The sequence below is a fragment of the Canis aureus genome, chromosome 4 (genome assembly GCF_053574225.1).
Source record: "Canis aureus isolate CA01 chromosome 4, VMU_Caureus_v.1.0, whole genome shotgun sequence".
NCBI classification, from domain to species: domain Eukaryota; kingdom Metazoa; phylum Chordata; class Mammalia; order Carnivora; family Canidae; genus Canis; species Canis aureus.
This window is the reverse complement of record NC_135614.1, coordinates 89,964,831-89,984,666: the sequence shown is the minus strand read 5'-3', so window position 1 is coordinate 89,984,666 and position 19,836 is coordinate 89,964,831. Positions and strand designations below refer to the sequence as shown.

Here is a 19,836-nt window from a genome sequence, read left to right as displayed (position 1 = left end):
TAGAAGTCTATGGACATAAATCTCTCTTTAAGTTCTTTAACACATGCATATAATGTCACACAAATAGGATTGTACTTTTAAAATCCAGCCTCCTTTATTCTTCTCCTTTCCACCTTTCTTCTCCACCTGCATTGGCCCTATGGTCCACTTCCCCGTGCAAAGCCTTAGCAACCTGGTATGTAGGCTTCAGTATGGTTTTCCTTGCAGCTATGTACAAAGACGTATGAGTATTCATACAGACACCTGTACATCGTGCACTACATACAGACATTTAAACACACATACAGGTAATTATTATTATTAGGGTAATACTATGAAGACATCTCTGCATTTTATCTTTTGTCCTCACTACCATCTCCTGGAAAACGTTCCCAGTTAACCGGCATGACTCCAGTTCATTCTTTTAATGTTCCTGTAATGGACCACCTGGTGGCTCAGTAGGTGAAGCATCCGCCTTTGTCTCAGGTCATGATCTGAGGGTCCTGGGATCGAGCCCCACATCAGGCTCCCTGCTCGACGGGGAGTCTGCTTCTCCCTCTCCCTCTACCCCTCCCCCTTGTTCGTCCTCACTCTTTCTCAAAAATAAATAAATAATAAAATCTTTAAAAAAATAATGCCTGTGTAACATTTTATGGTTGTTGTCATAATTCCTTCTCCCATCTGTAAAATATTTGGACATATTTTTCTTGATTCTTGGAGATGTTGGCTATTTGGCCGCCCTCATTTGAAAGCTTATTATGTGTTCTATATTTGAAATAAGTTTAGCAATGAAGTGTTATTCATCTAATGATGTTTAATACACCTAGATTGGGGATCCCTGGGTGGTTCAGCGGTTTAGCACCTGCCTTTGGCCCAGGGCTTGATCCTGGAGTCCCGGGATCGAGTCCTGCGTTGGGATCCCGGCATGGAGCCTGCTTCTCCCTCTGCCTGTGTTTCTGCCTCTCTCTCTCTCTCTCTGTGTGTGTGTCTATCATGAAGAAATAAATAAATAAATCTTTAAAAAAATAATACACCTAGATTTTTATCCACTTAGTTCTAAAGACATTCAAATATGCTCTTGTATCTTGGAGCTACGACAATACTTCTTGGCTAAAGTCAGTGGTATGGAGTGAAATTGTAGGGCAGGTAATGAGCAAATATTTGAGAATCTCTGTTATGTAAGATACAAACTTCACTTTAATTAGTGGTTTGCCACAAAACCCCTTAGTTGACTTTGTGTGAGGGATTTCTGTGGAGGGAGTAGAGCTGGTTCAAGATCAAGAAGGTGGTGACTTCTATTTCATTAATCAATTGTTGGAAGATGGGCTTGATCTTCAGAAGGCAATAGGGTTTTTACGGTTTTATTGATGTTTTTGTTACACATAATAACATAGACAGTACTATACATATAGGTTTACTCATAGGTATAGGCTGTATCTGATTTTTTGAGGTTAGTAAAATAACATCACCTGCTTAGTGTCAAACTCTCCTTGGTCTACAGCAATTACCTTGTACCCCAAAGATTTGAGTTGTTTACCACCAATATCTGAGATAACTCTTCATTATACATGGAAGTCTAAATTTTTGAAAGGTTATATACATCTAAATCTTCACTTAAGGGGCGCCCGGGGGTCTCAGTGGTTGAGCATCTTCCTTCGGCTCAGGGCATGACCCCGGGGTCCCGGGATCGAGTCCCACATCGGGCTCCCTGCGGGAAGCCTGCTTCTCCCTCTGCCTGGGTCTCTGCCTCTCTCTCTGTGTGTCTCTCATAAATAAATGAATAAAATCTCTAAAAAATAATGTCTCCACTTAATTTTTTTGGACTTTTTTGGGTGAGAATCTTATTGACAGCCGATGAAGACTATACTTTTTATTTGAGTGTGCCAAGAGCTTTAAATCACGTCAACCGAATGTGATAAAATATCGCTTAGCTGAGTTAACTCGGGTGACAGTTTATAAATCACTTCCTATCATTTTAACCACAGGAAGGAGAGGTTGTTAGCCAGTTATACACGCCTTAAATGTCTGACTGTGGCTTCTATTACAAACAAAAATTGGGAAACGTATTCATCCACCGTCATAAAGTTTTGACTATATTTAAACCAGCACATAATGAAAGTTTTTTCTTAAGCTTAAGTTTAAAACCACGCGTGGGAGCAAAGAGGTTTGCTAATGTTGAAGAGAGGTCTCTAGACACACGGACAGTTTGTAATGTGTGTTGGATAAGATCGACTTTTTAAGCAAAAACTTTCATTTCCTCTTTGCAGGGAGTGGAAATAGAATTACCTGAGAATCTACCCAATATACTCATTACTGTATTAGTCATTTGACTCTGGACAGAAGTCCGGGTGCCCTTCACACAGTGAAGACACTTAACTAAAAGGGAAATTAAGGTTCGGGTAAAGCTAATGGCCCGGAGAGAGTGGCAGGGTCTCCTTCGTAATAACAGGGCGTAATTACAAGCTTTGCCTTTGGAATGTTTTTCTACCGTCACATCTCCTCTCCGAGGCTGGCAGAGAGGTGGGATAGAGGCAGCTGCGGTGAGAGGCCTGTGCGAGAGAGTGTTCTCCACCACCCCCGCGGCCCTGCCAGTGTGGGCTGAGATCCGGCCCTGCTCCACCTCCAGCCTGACTCACGCGCTGCGGCCCCGCACATCCCGTCTCTGCCCTGTGTGTCCCGCGGGCGGGGCTGCCCGGCCTCCTCCTGCCTGGCTCACTGTCGGGGGCTTCAGGAGCTGGAAATCAGAGACAACGTGGCAGCCCTGCCTTATCTGCTTCCTCTACGGATGATTGAACTGACCCAAGGAGATTGAGTGTCATGTGGGCACACCTGCATGGGGACGCAGGTCTGATCCCGTAGATCTGTGTCCTCTCTACCCCTGGGACCACTCCACCACGTAGCCATGATTCTCCTTCCTGGAGGCTCACCTCCGTGGAATTCCTGGGGTCCTGGCAAGTCAGTTACCCTTGGGAGAAGTGCGACGTTGGCCGACCTGAGCGCCAGCTGTCAGACGCCTATCTTGTTGGGGAGGATGGCTCCAAGTCGGGCTGCTCTGCAAAGGGGACTCACTTTGAAGAAGAGATGAGCTTGAGATGACAAGGTTCTTTCTCTGGGGCCTGAGACACTGGCCTGGGGCACCGATGAAGAGTGAGGTCAACCCTTTGACTATGTCACAGCTTCTTCTGTGGCGGTCCTCCCTCCAAATCCGCCTTAACACCAGTCCCCACCTTCACCTTTTGCCACGTGAAATGCTAGTCTGTGCATCTTGAGAACATTCAGGGGGGCTGCTGATATCTCCTACTACATTTAGCTTGGAGCTTCTTGGCTGAAGCTGCTCCATAGAGACAAAATATTATTATTGGTACTTTGGGGCCATCAAGACTTCCAGCTGTATAAGCTGCTCAGCTTTTTTTAGCTTCTCTTGTGCAGCAATATTTTCATTCCCTGAATGAAGGAAAACGGACTTCTAGTTCTAGATAATATCAAATTTGTGACAACTCCATCAGGATGTAGGTGGAATTAAATTTCTTTACAAACACTTTATTTATTTATTTATTTATTTATTTATTTATTTATTTATTTATTTATATTATTTTTTTTACAAACACTTTAAATTCTGAATGGACCTAAGTGACTTCCCCATGCCTTTTCTGTTTAGAAAAATCAGAAAGTAAGCTGCATTTCTACCTTCTTCTTCTTCTGGAGCTTTCCAAAGAAAACTCTACTAGTGTGGGCCACCTGGTACAGGTAGTAGAATGAAATAAGGAATTTTGGGGAAATAGAGCCATTATTGTGAGAACCATTATTTTTTCAGTGAAAGATGTAAGCAGCCCTTAGCTGGAGGTGGCATCTGAGCGCCCTCTCAGCAAAGTCCTTCACTGATGGCTTTTCATACTGGAGAGACTGTCAGGATTCTGAGCAAATCTTCATCCAAATTACTTTCAAAGTTTGCCTATTGGATTCCAGGAGATGCCATAGGTTATTCTGTAAAAGGGAACACTAACCATGCATTTTTTGCCCTCCAAATTATACTTAAAAATTAGATGTAAGAACACATATGTGTTCAACACATATGACGTTCTATCCGTCCGTGATATGGACACGGACCTGTTTGTTTACTGTCAAACTGGCACGAGTGTTCTCTTTGAAGACCACTGATTGAGGCTATGCATCCTGCCTCTCAGTTTGAGTGTATATTAGTCATGTTATTCTATGCATTTAGGGCAAAAACGATCGCATTATGCAAACTCACTTCTTAAGATCTATAGCTGACAGGGGCGCCCGGGTGGCTCAGCGGTTGAGCATCTGCCTTTGGCTCAGAGTGTGATCCTGGGGTCCCGGGATCGAGTCCCCCGTCGGGCTCCCTCCATGGAGCCTGCTTCTCCCTCTGCCTCTCTCTCTGTGTCTCTCATGACTAAGTAAATAAAAGCTTAAAAAAAAATAGATAGCTGACAGAGGAAGTTCATTTTTTTTTTGAAGATTCTATTTATTTATTTGAGAGAGAGTGAGAGCCAGAGAGATCACAGAGGGAGAGGGAGAAGCAGGCTCATTGAGGAGCAGGGAGCCTGACACAGGGCTTGATCCCAGGACCCTGGGACCACGAACCAAGACGAAGGCAGACGTCTAACCAACTGAGTCACCGAGGCGCCCCTGACAGGAAATTTAAACAGAAAGTGAGATGCTTGTGGTACTCAAAGTATGTCTAGTATAAATGAGCTGAAACAGGAATACTTTGAAGAGAATATTAACAACCATAGTCTTTGGTTTTTATAAAAATTACTCAAGATAAATTATGTAATACGAAGGACCCTAACTCATGATCTCCCAAATAGTAGAACAGCATCGAGCCATACCTCCCTCTTTTTGCTGCAGTGTGCCTGTAAGAAATCAGATTTTTCATTCTGACACTGCAGGAAAAACCAAATATGGGCACACTGCACTTGGAGCTCTGCAGAGTTGTTGAGATCCTGGGTGTAGTGTAATGAAAGGAGCTCAAACCCAGGCTCCAGCTACTTACTTTCCCTTTGAGCAAATGCTTTGGCCTCACTAAGCTTTCGTGTTCTCCTTTATAGGATGAAATATCAGCAGCAGATCGCTCCAAGTGTTGTCTTGAAGGTGAAACGTCCCACGTTTAGTGCCGCGTCTGCTGTGTGGGAGTGGCCGGTACAGGTGGGCTACTTTCATTTCCTGTTATCCATGCTGAGCCTTCTACCCAGATTGGATTTAACATCGTTCCTCTTTCTAGCAGCACATTACAAAATTAAAAATTTTTATTTCTCAATTTATTTTTTGTTCTGTTAAAAACTTGACAAATCTCAACTTTGGGATTATTTCTTATAGTAAACTCAGGCTAGTATTTTATCTTAACTCCTGTTAGGATTTAGGAGTGTTTCTTGGACAAATGATCTTAGGAAGTGGCGAGAGAAGCTATCATTTATCTCTGTGGGGATTTAAAAATTACTAAATATGGTAATAAGAGATTGGAAATGACTTTTCTATGCCTTTATATACCATACTTGATTTAAACAGTCTCATATACTTGGACAATTAAATGTATTTTTTTTCTTTTTGCTATTTTATATGGTGTAAAATTGGTAGAAGACAAAATTTTAAAATGATATTGGTTGAAAAATCCTTTCTGACTATAAAATAGATCTTTAGATTTCAAGACATAAAAAGTATGACTCATACATTGCCAGTAAGAATGTAAGACAGTTCAGCCACTGTGGAAAACAGTGTGGTGGCTCCTCAATAAGTTAAACATGGAATTACCATATGACCCGGCAAGTCTACTCCTAGGCATATACTCCCCCAAATTGGAAGCAGATGTTCTTTTTTTTTTTTTCTTTTTTATTTATGATAGTCACACAGAGAGAGAGAGAGAGAGAGAGGCAGAGACACAGGCAGAGGGAGAAGTAGGCTCCATGCACCGGGAGCCCGACGTGGGATTCGACCCGGGACTCCAGGATCACGCCCTGGGCCAAAGGCAGGTGCCAAACCGCTGCGCCACCCAGGGATCCCAGAAGCAGATGTTCTAACAAAAGTGGTACATAAATGTTCATAGCAGCCCTAAGCACAGTAGCCAAAGGGTGGAAATAACTCAATTGTTCTTTTTTTTTTTTTTAAAGATCTTATTCATTTATTCATGAGAGAGAGAGAGAGAGGAGAGAGAGAGAGGCAGAGGGAGGAGCAAGCTCCATGCAGGGAGCCCGACGTGGGACTCGATCCCGGGACCCCAGGGTCATGCCCTGAGCTGAAGGCACCAAACCGCTGAGCCACCCAGGGATCCCCTCAATTGTTCTTAAAAGGAATCACAAATTGTGGTGTATTCACACAGTGGAATATTATTTAGCCATAAAAAGAATGATGCACCCTGAACACAAAGACAGGCATGAAAGTTCATATATTGTGTAAATCTATTTATATGAAATACCCGGATAGGTCAATCTGTAGAGACAGAAAGGAGGTCAGCGGTTGCTCAGGGGCTGAGGGGAGGCAAAGGGAGTATGACGACTTAGGCAGTGGAGGGTTTTCTTTGCAGGTGTTGAAGACATTTGGGACTTGACAGTGGCGATGGCTGTACCACCTTGTGAATGGACTAAAGGACACTGAACCATGCACTTTGAACTGGTAAATTTTTATCTTATGTGTATTTATCAAATAAAAATCCAGAAAATTGCCCTGTGGTGCCCCCAAAATGCCAATATCTGAAAACCCTTTAACTGGAGATGTGCTTCCAAAGAATTGTCCTTTTGATCCAGCGGCCAGCTCACCTAATTTGCTTTCCTGGCCAAATTACTGCCTACTAAACTACAAGGAGCCCTTTTCTGCAAAATGGGTTAAGCCTTTTTGCTCCAACCTCCTGAACTGGATTTGATCGAAGGGCATTTGATTGAGATTAAGAAATGTGTGATCGAGGATCCGTGGGGGACGCCCAGTTCCCAATGCAGACCTCTTGTTCTTATTTTTCTTTCCATCCCCCTCCTCATGTTGTCTTTTCTCCCCTCCCTCTTTGCCTTTCCCCTTAATCATTGCTTACATTTCGACTCCCCAGACACAGGGAAGAACATTCTCTTGGCGGCGCTGAGAGTGCGTGCGGCTGGTGGTCTTGCTGCTTTGCCTCATCCAGACAAGCCAGTCCTTACCCACACTCCTGGCATCCTGAGCTCTGCTAAGGGATCTCCCGGGTTTGCACTCACGCCGACGTGTGTGTGGTCAACGTAACTTTCCTCTTAAAACGACAGCAGGGAGATTGCCCCTATTTGTCGCCTATTTTTGGCCAATTCTTTTGATAATTTGTTGCTGAATATCATTAGAAGAGACATGTTTATCGCTTTTTAAAATTTGGGTCCCTGAAAGAAATTTTTTAAAAAGCCGGCGTGATTGATATTTGACGTGAAAGAGCATGAGCACGAGGAACGTTGGCCTACCAGGTAGGAAATATTATTTACCGATGAAGTAATGGCTTTCAAAAATTGAAGCAAAAGTCATAAATCATATAATTAAGCATTTAAAAGTGTATAATTCACTTTAGTACATTCACACACTTAGTGCACTCACAGTGTCATGCAAGCATCACCACTGTCACGTTCCCGAGCATTTGCATCATCTCAAAAGGAAAGCTCTACTCACTGTGACACCCCTTCTGCCTCCCCTCAGCCCCTGGGTAACCGCCTGTCCCTTTCTGTCTCTACAGAGTGACCTTTCTGGGTATTTCTTATAAATGGATTCGCACCGCATGTGACCTTCTGTGCCCGGCTGGTTTCCGTAGCGTGATGTTCACAAGAGTCATCAACGTCGTGGTCCGGATGCGCACTTCACTCCTCCTCGTGACCCCATCGCCGGCTGCCCTAAGGATATACCCCGTTTGTTTATCCATTTGTCCCTTTAAGGGCATTTGGATCATTTCACATCTTTGCTGCTGTGAATGGTGCCGCTGTGAACATCCGTGAGCAAGTCTTTATTTGAATATCTGTTTTCAGTTCTTTTGGGTCCGTAGCTAGGAGTGGAATTGCTGGGTCATACGGTGATTTTGTGTTTAACTCGCCGAAGAACCACCAAACTGTTTCTCACAGCGGCTACAGCACGATACGTTACTACCACCGGTGCCGTATGAGTGGATCTCTCCACGTCCCTGCCGGCCACGATCACTTTTCCTTTGTTTGATTATAACCATCCTAGCAGATGCGAGCTAGTGTCTCATGTGGTGCTGATTTGTATTTCCTCTGTCTTTCTCTCTTACTTCTCTTCCTCTGTCCTTCCCTCCCTCCCTTCTTTCCTTCCTTCTTTCCAATCACACCCCACACCTTCAAGAACACTGAAAAAGATCTGCAGATCTTTCCTGGTGCAGGAGGAACCTCTTTAATCTTCTTGTGGTTGAAGTTAAATACATTCTTTTTTTTTGTATATTTTTTTATTGGAGTTCAATTTGCCAACATATAGTATAACACCCAGTGCTCATCCCGTCAAGTGCCCCCCTCAGTGCCCGTCACCCAGTATCTTTTTGGCAATTAGTCATTCCATTAATTTTTCTTGATAGGATCTTTTGTTACTGTGCTGTGGGTTCACCTGCTTTCTGTGCTTAAACCATTAGAGGCCACCTTTGATTTGGATTTTTCAAATCACCAACGATGTTGAGAATATATTAATGTGCTTGTTGGCTATTTGTACACCTTTTGGAGAAAGATCTATTCAAATTCTTCACTCAGTTTTTAATGGATTTGTTCTTTTTGTTGTTGAGTTGTAACAGTTGGTATGGATTCTGGATTCTAGACATTTATCAGATATATGATTTGTAAATATTTTCTACCTTTCTGTAGTTGTCTTTTTACTTTCTTGATAATTTTCTTTAATGCACAAAATGTTCTAATGTCTATGAAGTCCATTTTATCTATTTTTTCTTTTGTTGCTCATTTTTTGGTGCCAAATATAAGAATCTATTGTGAAAATTAAAGGTCATGAAGACCTATGCCTATGTTTTTGTCCAATAGTCTTTTATTTTTAGCTTGTATGTTCAAGTCATTGATCCACTTTGAGTTAATTTTTGACTATGGAGTGAGGTAGGGATCCAACTTTTTTCTTTTGTCTGTATTTATACATTTTTTTCCAGAGCCATTTGTTGGAAGAGACAGTTCTTCTCCCATTGAATAATCTTGGTACCCTTGTAAAAAAAACAATTGGTTATAAATGTTTGGATTTATTTCTGGACTATCAGTTCTATTCCATTGATCTGTATGTCTATCTTTATGCCAGTAATACACTGTTTTATTTACTTTTGCTTTGGGAGTTAGTTTTGAAATCAGGAACTGTGAGTCTTCCAATTCTTTTTTTTTTTTTCCTTTTTCAGTATTGTTTTGGTTATTCAGAGTCACTTGCAATTCCATACAGATTTGAGGATACCTTTTCCATCTCTCCAAAGTCATTGGAGTTTTAATAGGGGTTGCATTTATCTGTAGATTGCATTGGGGTATATTGGCATCTTAATAATATTGTCTTCCTATTTTTTCATTTATTTAGGTTTTCTTTAATTTTATCTCAGTAATACAGGACTTCTAGTGTCATATTGAATAATAGTGGTGAAAATGGGAATAAGAAAAGGATGCCTGCTTTCATCACTGCTATTCAACATTCTACTGAATCTTGCAGCACTCTTTTATTTCAATCCACAAACTAAAACCAGTGGTTTAATAATGCCCCACTTTTTCTAAGGTTGAATGTTTTGGTAAATTTGCTATCTAGCTCATGTCTAACAACATAGAAATATTGAAATAGTCCTCTGAGGAGCAAGACAGTAATTATCACAAAGCTGTGTGTCTTACTTGACTAAGTCTGCTTTCTGATAAGACCTCATTGACTAAGAATCATATCTAAAATTAAGACTACTGATTTAGTAAATTTTCTGTTTTCCTTAGAAAATTGTTGTTCTAACATACAATAATTTGAGCATAACTCTACCAGTAAATATTTAGACCAATGAACAGTTACTCATTTCCTAAGCACTTAATCTTGAGGGACCACATAATTTATTGCTCAACTTTTAGACCCTTTGGAGAAAGAGACAAACTATTAATTTTGCCAGAACAACAAGCTTAAACCAGTACTGCCTCGGGCAAACTGAGATGGTGGGTCATTCTAAGTAAACTATTGAGTTTTTATTCTCATTGTTATCACTGATTTAGCATGGAAAGAAGTTTGTAACCAGAGAAATTGTTATTCTCAAAGTTTTAAGCCAAATTTTCAAGGGAGAGGAAAATGAAGTGAGAGTCCATTATAGTGGTGGTCACTCTTTCCAGTTTTTCTGTGTGCTTTTCTAGATGGGCTTATTCTGCTCATGTGAGGCAAGACTATAGTCAACTCAACTCAAATCAGTCTGATACTGAATGTGGCCTCAACTGAGCCACCTTAAGGGTTTAGGTCCATTCAAAGACCAGGGTGAAGGAGAGCTGGCTTCATCCAAGATCTTTGGGGCCATTCTTGTGCCCCTCTCAGTCTTTATACCACAAACAAGGCAGCCTGGGACCACCTCAGCTTTGCCAGGTCTATACTCTGTGGGAAAGCCTAGGATTTGCCTATAAACCTTGGACTTGTTTCTGGATTAGTAACAACCGAGCAAGATAACTTTTCATTAGGAAGAGTTTTGCTCCCTGGCTTTTTGTTGATAAGTACATTTCACAACAAGGCAATTTCTACACTAATAAAAGCTATTATATAAATATGCTTAATCATGTGAGTGTCATTTATGGTCCCAAGGGCTAAAGGTAAGATAGTTTAAAATCAGAAACACTTGAGTTTAACTAAACATGGTGAAAGGTCCTTGTCTAACTTCAACAGGACCTATATTTACTAATCCCTCTCTGATATTTGATTGTGAGTCTGTGCATCCTTACGATGGAGAGGGTATGGATGGCTATTGGAAAAATAAAAGTAATGTGAGTCATCTATGAGCATCTAATATGTACCAGGCACAGGCAATTTGCCTAAAGTAAAATGTTAGCTAGGAGCAGAGCTAGAGTTTATAGGTCATACCCTTTCTGCTCTGCTATTTTGGTTTCTAATCCACAGATGCTGCGGACAACAGATGAAACCTTGAGATGTAAGTCAGGGGACCTGTGTCCAAGTCACAGATGTGTCTGTGATAAGGGCAGTCACACGATCTCTCTAAATTATGGTTTCTGCATTTGTTCAAGGAAGTTAATGCAGGGCCTACCTTGAGTTCCAGGCTAGTGGTGAATATCAATAGCATAGAAATATGATGCATATGCAAGTACTTTGAAAACAGTGCTGTAAGCACTGTTTTAGAGCTATTAAGGAGCTTCTGTCTTATTCACACTGTATCGTGACCTTTAGGAGAAATTCTTTTAGCTTTCTTTGATTCTCTCCTCTGTACTTAGATGTGCAAAAGACAGGGAGAAAAAGGATAATTTTTTTTGGTCCTCATTCATCTCAGGCATTCCTCATAAACGCTTCTCCAAATGATATTTATAAAAGTGCATTTGGCTGGTTTATGAGTTGTTTGCAGATACTAATTTCTACATAGATAGGCACAGTTCTGAATGCCTCCTGTGATAATGTAAGAATTCCTGAGATTTTAAATGTTAAATGAAATTGTTAAGACATCTTAGGTTTTAAGTAACAGCTATCTGCTACTCAAATTGATTTAAATATAAGGAAATGTAAGGTACTTTCTCACCTCACTCAAGAGTTTGATAGGTAAGACAGTTCTTCCTCTGTCATCTCAGGGCTATAGCTTTGTTTTCTGGCAGTTTTATTTGCCTTTTTTACCTTCATCATGTATTGACCACAGAGCTGTAATTCCAGGTATTAAAGCCTACAGGGCATCTGTCTTGTAAGGAAGAAAGGAAAACTTTTCCCCAAAGGTTTTTCACCTTTGGATGGATGCCTTTCACCTTTTGCCTCAGATTGGATGCTCCCTCTGAGCCACTTACAGCACGAGGAATGGGATTACCATGGCTAACCATCTGGGGTAGGATGGGAGTCAACCGCCAAGACAATTATGGTAAGGTAGTTTGAAAGGATCGAGCCACTTGATACTATGTAACTTCCAGGCAAACTATTCCACGTAAACTCTTTACAAGGCTGCTTTGTTGGTGGAAATGTCAGAGCATCCGCCATTTTGCACATGTCATCTACGCAGATCATGACAGTGTGAAGAACCTGATGGTATAATCCCTGTTCTGTGGCCACACTCATTGATTTCATTGATTTATTGTGAGATTTCTATGTAGCTTTTCTGGAGAGGTATGTGAGTGGAGGGAGTGTAGTCTTTCCTTCCTCCAGTTGGAGTACCCACCCTAATGCAAATGTATTCATTACAATAATTTTGCATACAGATTTTAAGGTAGGCCTTTTGGGAAATGCATTCTTAGCTTTCCAAAGTGTATGTGAAACTCTAATACATTTCTAAGTGTTGGTATGAACAAGATTTTGTTAATGTCGGCATCTTGGAAACCCAAAGAACATCACTAATAATAAGGGGGACCTCAGGAATGGCATTTTTGTAGGTTCCTCTTTCTCTTCATTTACCAATTTGCTCAAAGTAGTATGTGAAAATTGTTCAGGTGGGCTCTTCTGGGGTTGGCCTACTTGGAGTCCAATCTTAGTGTCCCATCACTTACTGGCTGTGTGACTTCAAACAAGTTCATTAGCTTCCCATTTCTCAGTTTCCTTTTTGGAAAAATAAGCATCATAATAATACCTACCTTGTAGGGTGGCGAGGTTTCAACAGGTAATATAGTGGAGGTACATAGCCTGGCCTCCAGGAAGCAGAGATTAATTGATATTTCTTTTTTTTAATTTATTTTTTTATTGGTGTTCAATTTGCCAACATATAGAATAACACCCAGTGCTCATCCCATCAAGTGCCCCCCTCAGTGCCCGCCACCCAGTCACCCCCACCCCCCGCCCTCCTTCCCTTCCACCACCCCTAGTTCATTTCCCAGAGTTGGGAGTCTCTCATGTTCTGTCTCCCTTTCTGATATTTCCCACTCATTTTCTCTCCTTTCCCCTTTATTCCCTTTCACTATTTTTTATATTCCCCAAATGAATGAGACCATATAATGTTTGTCCTTCTCTGATTGACTTATTTCACTCAGCATCATACCCTCCAGGTCCATCCACGTCGAAGCAAATGGTGGGTATTTGTCGTTTCTTATGGCTGAGGAATATCCCATTGTACACATAGACCACAGCTTCTTTAATTGATGTTTCTAATTAATCTTTCCAATTAACGTTCAGTACTACTACTATGACTACTGCTATTACTATTACCACTCCCACAGCTATCACTGTACACCAGTGGGTGCACTGTCCTGAACAAAAAAAGAAGCACAATGTGAGATCAATGTATTCTTATACTGTGGTTTGGTGGGGCAGAGGTTGGAGACAGAAATGTGCAAATTGGCTTCACATCACTATCAAATGTATTGTCTCTTTGGGGCGTAAGAGTAGGAAAGTGAAATGAACTCGGGGAATGTAAGCCTGATTTTCAATTATGGCTGGACAAAGTACTGTAGTAACATGTCTTAAACCATGCATCCGTTCTGTTTTTCAGTTAGACTGAGTCTATAATTCCAGCTGAAGACATTGAGATGAAAGAAAATTTCTACTCTTTTTAGATTAGCAGGGGAAAAAAAGCTGAACTATTCCAGGAAGAGATTGGTTATACCTTATAATGACTTTTGCAGAAAAAAATGAGCCTCAAGGCCCTGGTGAGAGAGAAATGGCACCTCTGAAATCCGGCATCTCCTTCCCGGGCAATTAGTTGACTCATTTCAGCTTCTATTCTTGGACTGGCCGGTAGTTAATCTAGACTAGTACGCTGTTGCTCAGTGTCAAAAGGACAAGTAACTAGTTAGAGAACATTCCTCGCTGTTACTTGATAAAGGCAACAATTCTCATCTGATGGAAAAAAAAATCATCCAGACATTCTGTATGTTTTGATGTAATGGAAAGTGCTCTTCTTGATGAAAGCTTGCTGGTTTAAGACGTTAAATTCTTATTTATTTTGTGTCTCCAACCAGAAATTCACAATGGCAGCTGTTTATAATGCTTATAATTAAAGCCATGCCAGCGTGAAGAACCATTTCTATTATTCAGTCCCCTGAAGGAAATATTTGAGAACTCAAAGCTTCCAATATCAGTTGAGATTATCTTCTGGAAAATGCTTGGTCTGGGCAGCCTACGTAACCTGTTCTGTGACTGGTTTCCCTGGATGACTGGAATCTGTTTAAAATATGTGCAGCTTAGCCTCTGCTTTCTCCTTTACCGACTTCGGTCCCTTTTCTTACATTTAAATGAACATTCAATATGGCAAGGACAACTCATGATGCTCCTGACAAAGCATAAAAACCGTCTAGGAAAATATCTACCGGTCACTTAGCCATGAACCATGACTAATTGTTATCTAAATGGAATTAAGGGTAATGACTCCAAGATGTTCATAGGAAAAGAGTGCTCAGTGTTTCCCAGTAAGACCTACTGAGCAGTTTTTCTTTCTTCTTTTATAAAAAGTTTTACCATTTAATCTCAGAATGCTTAACAAGAACCCTTTTACATACCCTGGGATGATTCCTTTTGGAAAATCTTATAACATTATGTTTAGAAATATTATGCTATAGAGAAAGAAAAAGAATAAGCTTCAGGTTGACCAAATTTGTCAAGAAAGGATTTTTATTTTTATTTTTTTAATAATAAATTTATTTTTTATTGGTGTTCAATTTGCCAACATACAGAATAACACCCAGTGCTCATCCCGTCAAGTGCCCCCGTCAGTACCCGTCACCCAGTCACCCCACCCCCCGCCCTCCTCCCCTTCCACCATCCTTAGTTCGTTTCCCAGAGTTAGGAGTCTTCATGTTCTGTCTCCCAAGAAAGGATTTTTAAATGCCCCTAACTTATGCCAATGATGCCATTAACTTCCCAGTCCGTTAGGAGCAGCAGCTGTATTATATTCTTTTGTGACAATATTTTCTGAAAGTCCAATTTCAGGGCATGTTTCTTGCCTTGTATTTTTGTTTTCAATATATTTAGAGAAAGCAGAGATCTCTGATAGAGTCTGTCCTCCCACCCTGCTTTGGAATTAAAAAAAGATAAACATGGTAGATAAATCTTTCATTGGCTGCAGTCATCTCTTGAGCTTTATATTTATTGTCCAGGGAAAATTAATTCCTTGCAGAGCGCACCTCAGCAGGAAGGCACGAGGAAGTGAAGCTTCTGGTGTAATATCCTGAATCAGGTGCCCGAGTGCTCTGCGTTTTCCAGCACCTCTGAGGACAGGTGGGGACCTCATCTCACTGGTGAACTTACCCATATGCTCACAGACCCGGGGGGTCCAACGTCAGGGAGTGAGTTTTCTTCATTTTCTATAAGAAACAAACCTATCGAACCAAACCAAACCAAACCAAACCGAACTGAACCGAACCGAACCGAACCAAACCAAACCAAATGAAATGTACTTTTTATCATAGGCATTATTTCTTGCTTATCTTTTCACTTCTCAGCATATATGATGGCTCAAGCAGGTTAGACGCTGATGTCAGCTTCGTTCAAAAATAACCTTCTGAATTCATTACCCTTTTCCTATTTAACAAATGGGATTTAAGAGAAAGGGTGATTTGGTATATTTTTTTCCTATGTTTTAATTCTATTAGGCACCAAACAAAAATACACATGCACTGCACATAAGACAAACAAAAACCTGAATTCTATTTGGTAGTACAAATCAAAATCCCCATATTCATGAAACTTTCTTCCCAATTTCATGATCTCAGGAGAACTGCATGATCTCTAGGTATTCACAGAAGCAGGAGCTAAAGGATTACCTGACTTCACATCCCAAACCTGACAGCTTCTTCCATCTGTCACGTTAAATATAGTTCAGTGTCGTTACCTTACTCACTGATGTGACATTTATCAAATCATCACACAGAAGAGTAAGTTGGGGAGAATGACAAGATCATATTATTTAATAGACTCCTAAAATTGACTAAAAATAATAAAGTTTAACTTTAAATGTCTTTCTTTCTTTCTTTCTTTCTTTCTTTCTTTCTTTCTTTCTTTTTCTTTCTTTTTTTTTTTTTCATTTAGGGCTCAAATGAGTGTTCACCACTGTGCACAGACACTATTTCTCCATTACAGGAAAGGGATAATTATCTGAAGTGATTTGTACTTTGAAATACTGGTACGAGAGGGAATTGTGTTGATCTTCAATTTTTCACAGAAATGACAAAACAACCTATTTGACCAACTACAAATGATATGCCTGCAGGGAAACATTATAGCTTTAAAAATGCATGCATTAGTTAGACCCTATAACCAACCACACAAAGTTTGCACTTAGAGTTCTATAATATAAGGCATTGTTCAAAACTCTCATCTTCGCCAATCCTTATTTTACTATGGTGATGGTTCGAGTGGAAAAATGGATATGTCAGTGTCACGGAGGCAACAAGGACTTTCTTGGGGAGCATTTCTCGCGGATCTTTGGTCATCAAGCTGCCACCACTGTTAGCTTTGAAGACCCCATGCTATTCAAAGCTTACCTGTTATTTACACAGAATTGTTTATTGTTGGATCTTGCATTGTCTTTCTCAAAAATCAAAACCCCTCTTCCTCTTAAAAGGTGGCTGACTTTAAGTACTCAGCCTTGGAAGTGGTCCTACATCTCCAAAGCAAGGCTTTCTGTCTAAATCAAAGTATGGTGTTCTATCTTTACAAAGGAACAACTGTCATTAGAGTTGTTTTTTCTTTTGTTCTTTATGGTTAGAGAAATATATGGCTTGAGTCCTAGGATTGGTTTTAAACAATCATAACAATAAATGCATCCATTCTCAAAGTGGGCATTGTATTTGTTCAAATAATAGAACATTTTTGGAATTCCCTTGCGAGGGTTTATTGCCCACACAAGGGAATGAGTCATCACTCCACACTGATGGTTCAGTCCCTGAGCGCTCACACTCTGTCCCTGTATCCCTCGCTGGGCCTCTCCACCCAGCCTTACACTGCTTTTTTCTTTTTTTTTTTTTTTTTTTTTGCCAGTTTAGCTGACTATTCATGAGTCTGTGATCAAACTGACTCTCTCTCTAGACCCCTCTAGAGTCTGTCAACAAAAATTTCTGAGAACTAAATCGATATTTTCCTACAAACTCAACTCAAATCAAAGATCCATGAGATTCCTCTCCTGCATCAATCAAACTATCTTCTGAACTCAGCTTTTCCAAATGACTTAGATTTCCAAATTGTCACAGATTTCTTACTGGCATCCCTATCTCCCATGGTTTGCCCACCCGTCGAGGTGATATAGACTTGGGCTTTCATTTACATCTCTTCTTGTCTTCTCCAGGAAAATATTAGAACTTCTAAGTCTCAGTTATCCTTGCTTAACAGCCAAACTAAGAGTGCTTATACTTTATATAGGATTGCTTTCTTGCTGTAGATTGAACTTTTTCATTGGGATCCTTCAAATTGTTCTATAGCAGTCACCATTAACACATAGAACCAACCTTAAATAGTAATAGTAATTTAGAGCCTTGGAATGATCAAGTGCTGTCCCCTTTGTATACGAAATTAATGAGATCTTTTTTATTTTTTTAAGATCTTATTTATTTATTCATGAAACACACACACACACAGAGAGAGAGAGAGAGAGAGAGAGGCAGAGACACAGGCAGAGCGAGAAGCAGGCTCCTTGCAGGGAGACCGACGTGGGACTTGATCCCCAGATCCGGGATCATGCCCTGGGCCGAAGGCAGACGCTCAACTGCTGAGCCCCCCGGGCATCCCAATGAGATCTTTTTTAAACTGAAAGCATTTGAAAGACTTTCATGTAGTTAAATCTCATAGAGAAACTTTGGTTATTTCATACTTTTTAAGATTGTCCTAGAGTGTTATTTCCATAATAGTTTTGTCTATTTTGGGGCATCATTTATTTTCTGAGCTTAGAACAGTTCTCAATAACTATGCAGTCTGCCCTAGGGCTATTTCGAGAAGTTCAAGGATGTTGTTGATGGTGCTGGTTTATGAACCTGAGTATGGGAGAGTAGGCGTTCTATATCTGGGCCTGAGTACCTGGGAACTTCTAATCATATTGGCCACAGCATGCTCAGAGCAATTAAAGTTGGAGGTTCTCTAATGCATCCATAGAATGAGAAGTAAATAGGGAGATTTCAATTTCTAGAACTTGGTAACTGGACACAGGTTTTAAATTTTGCCCAGAACAATGTAAAATGCTTCTGGTTAGAAATCACATCCTGTCCAAACATTTAGGAAAATTGAAGTAGACATTTCCATCTTGTTTATGACCATCTGACCAGTTAGATTAAAGGAATCATGCTGGTTTTTGGCTCTATTTAAGAATTCTGTTTGTGACTGTGCACTATTATATATTCATTGATATGTGAGAAAAAAAAATCAGAAGTCACAAGCTTGAACAGCGTGGTCTCCTGGTTGAGCTCTGGCAGAGGGAATATAATCCTAGGTTCCCAAAACGCAAGTTCCTTGGTGGGGAATTAATGAACAAGGCTGCTGGGCAGCTTGCGGCCTGTGCTCCAGCTGGGCAGCACAGCATCCCATGTGCCATCCACCGGAGGGCACCAGGCCATGGTTCTGCTTCGGAGCCCATGGTACCAAGACAGGGTCTTTTTTCCACCCCCACTTGAATTACTTTAAAGGATTTGCCAGAGTATCAGAGAATGTTCCCACTGCGAAGGGGATTCATGACTACCCAGGCATATATTTATTTTGCAGAGACATTGTGTGCTGATAGGTTCTGTGAGCTAGCACTAAATAACTGGTTAGAAACAGCCAGAATTTAAATTCAATGGTGTTTTCCCTGCTATACTATTACCTATTTCCTTCTTTGCTTGCGCCTCTGACCATTATTTATCCAGAGGCAGAACTCATTTCTGTAGTGCAGTCTATGGGAGCTGTGTCGGAACAGCCAGGGCGAGGCCAAATCCTTCCTGTTGAGGGATTTTTGCCCTGGAAGCCCTGCCCTCTGCAATACCACAATGACCTTTGTGGGGTTCCTCAGAGAAATGGTCAAGATGCTCGTTTCCATTTCTGGGCTATTGTGGTGCTTTGGGTGGCACTGACATAGTGAGGAAGGATGGGGTTTAAGGTCTTAACTCTTTTTGCTCAAGCCTTGAAATGATGTCAATGGGCCGGAACAAACAGCTCAATTTGTTTAATGTATTATGTAGATTTCCTTAGGGCATTTAGAGAACTGAATGGAAAGAAGGAAGTGAGTGAGACATAAAGAGCCAAAAGATAATTTTCAATGTGCAAAGAGGTTGTATGATGTTTTTGGAAGTCCCTTGAGCTTCTGTATGATCCTCTGGTCTTCTAAGGCTCCCAATTTAAATCTCAGGCAAATTCAACCACTTACAGTCACACACGTGCACACACACACACACACACACACACACTTTAGAGAGGGGTAGGGGGAGGAAGAGGGAGAGGAAGAGGGAAAGGGAGAGGGAGACAAAGAATCCCAAGCAGGCTCCATGCCCAGCACAGAGCCCCAACAGGGCTTGTTCTCATGACCCTGAGATCATGACCTGAGCCAAAATCAAAAGTTGGATTTTGACCAACTGAGCCACCAGGTGCCCCCTTATATATTTTTGAAGAAATAACTGTCCTCTGCTACCTCCTATTTCCTGTTGCTTTTATACAATAGTAAATGTACATTTTTGGTACATTGAAAGTATACCTTTTATTAAAGTGTCACAAAAATTGGGCGCTTTTGGGTGGCTCAGTCGGTTAAGTTTCTGACTCTTGATTTCAGCTCAGGTCTTGATCTCATGATCGTGACTTCGAGCTGCAGGTGAGCTCCATGCTGGC

At 40.9% G+C, this 19,836-nt stretch overlaps 1 long non-coding RNA gene across 1 annotated transcript; it reads left to right on the top strand.

Moving 5' to 3' along the window:
• The first annotated feature begins 4,954 nt into the window (after positions 1 to 4,954).
• LOC144311976 (uncharacterized) lies at positions 4,955 to 8,853 on the top strand. The gene is made up of 4 exons (XR_013377452.1): positions 4,955 to 5,148; positions 6,521 to 6,609; positions 7,034 to 7,412; positions 7,676 to 8,853. It is a non-coding gene; the product is annotated as an uncharacterized LOC144311976 (long non-coding RNA).
• The last annotated feature ends 10,983 nt before the right edge of the window (positions 8,854 to 19,836 follow it).